Genomic DNA, 5,301 nt, shown 5'->3' with positions numbered 1-5,301 from the left:
TCTCAATGGGATTGACCCTTACTCACGTAAGGTTTATTACTTGGACGACCCAGTGCACTTGCTGGTTAGTTGTGCGAAGTTGTGAAAAAGAGTTGAGATTACAATTGTGCGTACCAAGCTGTTGGCGCCATTGAGATCACAATTTCGTGCACCAAGTTTTTGGCGCCGTTGCCGGGCATTGTTCGAGTTTGGAGAACTGACGGTTCATCTTGTTGCTTAGATTAGGTATTTTTCTTTTTATTTTGTTCTTCAGAATTTTTAAGAATGAATTCTAGAGTTTCAGATGATACTTTTATCATCACAGGAGCTAGTTGATTCCCATCAAGTTGGCTGTTGTATACAATGTCTTGCTGAAGCTTGGCTGACCATGTCTAATCTTTTTAGACTAAAGCTTTAGACTAACATTGCATGATTCTTGGAATTCTTATTAAAAATCTTTGAGTTTCTTATTTTCTTTTAAAAAAAATGTTTTTTTTTCAAAAAATTACAAAAAAAAATAAAAATAAAAAATCATAAAATCAAAAATATTTTGTGTTTCTTATTTGAGTCTAGTGTCAATTTCTAAGTGATGAGTGGATATTTTATACGCTTTTTGGGGGTAATTTCATGTAGATTTTAGCATGTTTTAATTGGTTTTTAGTTAAATATTATTAGTTTTTAGGCAAAAATCTTATTTCTGGACTTTACTATGTGTTTGTGTGTTTTTCTGTGATTTCAGGTATTTTCTAGCTGAAATTGAGGGAGCTGAGCAAAATCTGAGTTAGGCTGAAAAAGGACTGCTGATGCTGTTGGATCCTGACCTCCCTGCACTCGAAATGAATTTTCTGGAGCTACAGAAGTCCAATTGGCGCGCTCTCAACGGCGTTGAAAAGTAGACATCCAGGGCTTTCTAGCAATAGATAATAGTACATACTTTGTGCGAAGATAGACGACGTAACTTGGCGTTGAACGCCAAGTACATGCTGCTGTCTAGAGTTAAACGCCAGAAACACGTCATGATCCGGAGTTGAACGCCCAAAACACGTTATAACTTGGAGTTCAACTCCAAGAAAAGCCTCAATTCGTGGATAGCTTTAGTCTCAGCCCCAGCACACACCAAGTGGGCCCCAGAAGTGGATTTCTGCACCAATTATCTTAGTTTACTCATATTCTGCAAACCTAGGTTACTAGTTTACTATTTAAACAACTTTTAGAGAATTATTTTGTACATCATGACATTTCCATTCAAACACGCTTGTTCTTATCTAAGATGTTCATTCGCGCTTAATTATGGAGAAGGTGATGATCCGTGACACTCATCACCTTCCTCAATTCATGAACGTGTGCCTGACAACCACCTCCGTTCTACATCAGATTGAATGAGTATCTCTTAGATTCATTACTCAGAATCTTCGTGGTATAAGCCGGATTGATGGCGGCATTCATGAGAATCCGGAAAGTCTAAACCTTGTCTGTGGTATTCTGAGTAGGATTCTGGGATTGAATGACTGTGACGAGCTTCAAACTCCTGAAGGCTGGGCGTTAGTGACAAACGCAAAACAATCAATGGATTCTATTCCAACCTGATTGAGAACCGATAGATGATTAGCCGTGCTGTGACAGAGCATAGGAACGTTTTCACTGAGAGGATGGGAAGTAGCCATTGACAACGGTGACATCCTACATAGAGCTTGCCATGGAAGGGACCTTGCGTGTGTTGAAGGATTTCAAGGAAGAGTTGAAGTTCAAAGGACAAAGCATCTCCAAAACTCCAACATATTTCCCATTACTGCACAACAAGTAACGATTTTATTCTTTTTTATTTTTCCAATCTAATAATCTCAACTGATAATTTTAATTAATATCCTGACTAAGAATAATAAAATAAACATAGCTTGCTTCAAACCAATAATCTCCGTGGGATCGACCTTTACTCACGTAAGGTATTACTTGGACGACCCAGTGCACTTGCTGGTTAGTTGTACGGATTGCAAATTCGTGCACCACTAAGTTTGGTGTCAATTGCATGTTTTTATTTTTCTTGCAAATTTTTCGAAAATTTATGCATTGTATTCTTCATGATCTTCAAGTTGTTCTTAATGAGTCTCCTTGTTTGATCTTCATATTTTCTTGTTTTGTGTCTTTTGTTGTTTTTCATATGCATTTTTGAATTCTTAGAGTCTAAACATTAAAAAGTCCTAAGTTTGGTGTCTTTCATGTTTTCTTTTCTTGAAAATTTTTCAAAAATGTGTTCTTGATGTTCATCATGATCAGGCACGGACCCACCTTCATGAATGGGGGGCACTTGCCCCCAGTGACATTTGATATTTTTAAACCCAAAATATATATATATATATATATATATATATATATATATATATATATATAATATGCCCCCACTTTAAATTTTAAATGACCCCACTACAAATAAACTAAGCCCAATTATTAAAAGTCTAAGCCCATTTTATCTTTTTATGATTTTGACTATTAGTTAACCTAATTAAATTTAGTCTTCTTCTGTTTTTAAATCCTAGCCGTCAGTCATTTATTCTCTTAAACCCTTTTCTTAGTTTCATATTTTTAATCTTCTTTTTCTATTCCTTGTCTAGTGGTCATCTTCTCTTCATCAAAAGGTAAATTTTAAATTCTCTATTTTATTTTATATAGCTCTCTATGACTCTATGTATCTTTCAATTTCATTGTTTCTCTTTTTGATATTTTCAATTGCAAATTTTAATTCAAACAATTATAGTTTAGGTATTAATCTATTTTTTATTCTTTTCATGAATTTATATATTTTATTTTATTCTCAATTTAGTGATCTTTATTATTTATTTGTTTATCTTTCGTTCTATTCTATTATATGTAATTAGATTGCATATAAATTTTTAAAGTGAATTGATCAATTTACTAATTTAGAATATATATTTTTATTTTTAGAAATAGTAATGGAGAAATATTTCAAAAGAAAGCTACCACTAGAATCTGAAGTCACTCCATTAGTCTCTTCTAATAAAAAGAAGTTCTTAGAATTCAATGTGGAAAGTCTGGTAGCTGATCCTGGACAACGACCCAAAATTTCAAATTATGATCCAAATGTCAGAGATGAAGTTAGACGAGCTTATTTGCAAAAAGGTCCTTGTCAACCAAGAGAACATGATTTTCCACAAACATATTTTGGAACTTCTCTCCGTAGATTTAATGCTGATTGGTTTGATGAATTTGGCAATTGGTTGGAATATAGTATTTCAAAAGATGCTGTATTTTGTCTTTGTTGCTATCTTATGAAACCTGATGGTGCGAATGGTGATGCTTTTGTAAAAGAGGGCTTTTCAAATTGGAAAAAGAAGGAGCGATTACAAACACATGTTGGAAATCATGATAGTGCTCATAATCAAGCTCGAAGAAAATGAGAAGCACTCATGAAGCAAAAACAACATATTGAAGTTGTTTTTCAAAAGCATTCAGACCAAGCTAAAAGAGATTACCGAACTCACTTAACAGCAACAATTGAGTGCATTAGGTTCTTATTGCGACAAGGATTGGCCTTTCGTGGTGATGATGAATCGCACAATTCAAATAATCAAGGTAATTTTTTGGAGCTTCTTGACTTTCTTGCTCAACATAATACAGAGATTGATCGTGTTTTCAAAAATGCTCGTGGAAACCTTAAGCTAGTAGCACCTAAAATTCAAAAAGATATTGTTAGAGCTGCTGCAAGTGAAACTACTAAAGTTATTATTGATGATCTTGGAGATGATTTATTTGCTGTTTTAGTTGATGAAGCTCGAGACATTTCTGTTAAAGAGCAAATGGCTATTTGTTTGCGGTATGTGAACAAAGAAGGGATTGTAATGGAGCGATTTCTTGGCCTTGTCCATGTTTCTAGCACAAATGCGTTGTCGTTAAAAGTAGCTTTGGAATCTTTATTAACAAAGCATAATTTAAGTTTAGCAAGAATACGTGGACAAGGTTACGATGGAGCTACTAATATGCAGGGAGAATTTAATGGCTTAAAAAGTTTGATCTTGAAAGAAAATGCTTGTGCTTTTTATGTTCATTGTTTTGCTCACCAACTTCAATTAGCACTTGTGGTTGTTGCAAAGAAACAGGTCGAAATTGCACTACTTTTTAATTTGCTTGCTAGTTTGTGCAATATTGTTGAAGCTTCTTGTAAACGTAAAGACATGCTTCGTGAAAGTCAAATGCAACAGACAATTGTTGCATTACAAAATGGAGATGTTTCTAGTGAGCATGGCTTAAATCAAGAAACAACATTGAAAAAGGCAGGTGATACTCGATGGGGCTCACATTATGGTACAATACTTAGCTTGATTTCTATTTTTTCTTCCGTGGTAGAAGTTCTTGAAGTTATTGAGGAAGATGGAAATAATCCTAAACAAAGAGCTGAAGCATGCCAATTATTGAATTATATTCAATCTTTTGAATTTGTATTCAATTTACATTTGATGAAAAGTATATTAGGAGTTACTAATGAGTTGTCTCAAGCTCTACAAAGAAGTGATCAAGACATTATAAATGCTATGACATTGGTTAAAGTGTCCAAGCAACGATTGCAAAGTATAAGAGACGATGGTTGGTCCTCTTTGCTTAACGAAGTTTTACTATTTTGTGATAGTCACAATATTCTTGCTCCAAATATGAATGATATATTTGTAACACAAGAAAGATCAAGGCGCAAAATCCAAAAGGTCTCAAACTTGCATCATTTTCAAGTTGAATTATTTTATCAAGTGATTGATAGACAACTTCAAGAGCTTAACAATCGTTTTACAGAGGTAAATACCGAGCTACTTCTTTGTATAGCTTGTTTGAATCCAAGTGACTCATTTTTTGCATTTGATAAGGAGAAGTTGCTTCATTTAGCTGAATTTTATCCACATGAATTCTCTTCTACTCAACTTTTGGCACTTGATAGTCAACTTGAGAATTTTATATTGGATATGCGTCTTGATGATCAATTCTCAAATATAAATGGAATCAGTGGACTATCTCAAAAGTTAGTTGAGACAAAAAAGCATATTGTTTATCCATTGGTATTTCTTCTGTTGAAATAAGCTTTGATTCTACCTGTGGCAACAGCATCAGTTGAGAGAACATTTTTTGCTATGAATATCATAAAGAGTCGACTTCGTAATCAAATGGGAGATGAGTGGTTGAATGATTGTTTGGTTACATATATAGAAAGAGAGACATTCAATCAAGTTGATAATGAAGCAATTATTCAACATTTTCAAAATATGAAAACAAGAAGAGAAGTACCTTCAAGATTTGAAGCGAAGAAAGTTAGCAGCTAATGTA

At 33.9% G+C, this 5,301-nt stretch overlaps 1 pseudogene; it reads left to right on the top strand.

Annotated features, from left to right (window-relative positions):
- Positions 1 to 2,923: 2,923 nt before the first annotated feature.
- Positions 2,924 to 5,057, top strand: LOC130980523 (uncharacterized; annotated as a pseudogene).
- The last annotated feature ends 244 nt before the right edge of the window (positions 5,058 to 5,301 follow it).

The sequence above is a fragment of the Arachis stenosperma genome, chromosome 1 (genome assembly GCF_014773155.1).
Source record: "Arachis stenosperma cultivar V10309 chromosome 1, arast.V10309.gnm1.PFL2, whole genome shotgun sequence".
In the NCBI taxonomy this organism is placed as follows: Eukaryota; Viridiplantae; Streptophyta; class Magnoliopsida; order Fabales; family Fabaceae; genus Arachis; species Arachis stenosperma.
Note: the sequence above shows the minus strand (reverse complement) of the source record. Positions and strands in the feature narration are given on the sequence as shown.